At 50.6% G+C, this 1,397-nt stretch overlaps 1 protein-coding gene across 1 annotated transcript in view; it reads right to left on the bottom strand.

Moving 5' to 3' along the window:
- Positions 1–1,397, bottom strand: part of TRIB3 (tribbles pseudokinase 3) — a 25,750-nt gene that overhangs the window by 2,832 nt on the left and 21,521 nt on the right. The window lies entirely within an intron of this gene.

The raw sequence follows: 1,397 nt of genomic DNA, 5'->3' as shown, positions 1-1,397 counted from the left end.
GTGCCACTGCACTCCAGCCTGGGTGACGGAGTGAGACTCCAACTCAAAAAAAAAAAAAATGCAATGGGTTCACACTTCCTCTTCCACAATGATGCCCGGCAGCTTTGTATATCCCTTGCCTGCATGCCCAGGAATCTGGGGAAGAGGTGGGAGGCAGGGCTCTTTGCCCTCTCACCAGGAGAGTCTTTTTTTTTTTTTTTTGAGTCGGAGTCTCACTCTGTCGCCCAGACTGGAGTGCAGTGGCTGCTCCCGGCCACTGCAGCCTCGACCTGCTGGGCTCCAGCTATCCTTCCACCTCAGCCTTCCGAGTAGCTGGAACTACAGGCGCGCGCTACCACGCCCGGCTAATTTTCGATTTATTGTAGAGATGAGGTCTCGCCAAGTTGCCCAGACGGGTCTCGAACCCACGGGCTCAGGCAATCCACTCACCTTGGCCTCCCAAAACACGGGACAATAGGCTGAGCCACCAAGCCTGGCCATTTTTTCTTTTTTTACTTCTTAGTATCCCAATCTAGAGAAAGAGGGCTATCTTTTAACCAAAAAATGCAAATTCTTAGTTTCACAAAAAAAGTTCCCAGGTAGGACCCTTGGGCTCTGTTGTGTCTGTGGCCTTGGAGTCCTGGAAACATCCTTGGAATCCCTCCCTTTCCTCTACCAACGGGGAATCTGAGGCTCAGAGTCACCAAGTGATCCTGAGTCGGCTGGCAAGCCCAGCCAGGCCCCCTGCCCCTCAAGTTTGGAGTGAAGCAGGACCAGGCTCTGGAGTCAGATGCAAGTTCAAATCTTGGTTCTACCATGTATTTAGCTGTGGGATCTTGAGCAACTTACCAGACCTCTCTGGGCCTCAGTTATACTGACAGTACTGACCTCATACTCGTAAGGATTGAAGACCAAGTTAGAGAATGTAGCGATGCCCTCATCACTGTCAGCTACCAAGATTATCACACCTCAATGCCACCCCTCAGGGCTGCCGCTGGGACTGAGTCAGCTTTTCCCAGGGAAATAGGCAGTGGGTGCTGGTTAGTCCAGGCAACTCCACTTATTCTTTTCTTTTCTTTTTTTTTTTTTTTAGTTGGAGTCTCACTCTGTTGCCTAGACAGGAGTTCAGTGGCACGCTCCCGGTCACCACAGCCTCAACCTGCTGGGCTCCAAAGATCCTTCTGCCTCAGCCTTCCAAGTAGCCAGAACTACAGGCATGAACTACCATGCCCAGCTAATTTTTGATTTTTTTATTGTAGAGATGAGGTCTTGCCAAGTTGCCCAGGTGGGTCTTGAACCCTCAGGCTCAAGCAATCCACTCTCTCGGCCTCCCAAAGTGCTGGGATTATAGGCTGAGCCCCAGAGCCTGGCCCCTCTTTTTCTTTTTCTTTTTTTTTTTTTTGAGTTGGAGTCTCACT

Source organism: Carlito syrichta, unplaced genomic scaffold (assembly GCF_000164805.1).
Source record: "Carlito syrichta isolate Samal-C Ts95f unplaced genomic scaffold, Tarsius_syrichta-2.0.1 Scaffold305245, whole genome shotgun sequence".
Lineage (NCBI taxonomy): Eukaryota > Metazoa > Chordata > Mammalia > Primates > Tarsiidae > Carlito > Carlito syrichta.
The sequence above is the reverse complement of the archived record's forward strand: the minus strand, read 5'-3'. Positions and strand labels throughout refer to the sequence as shown.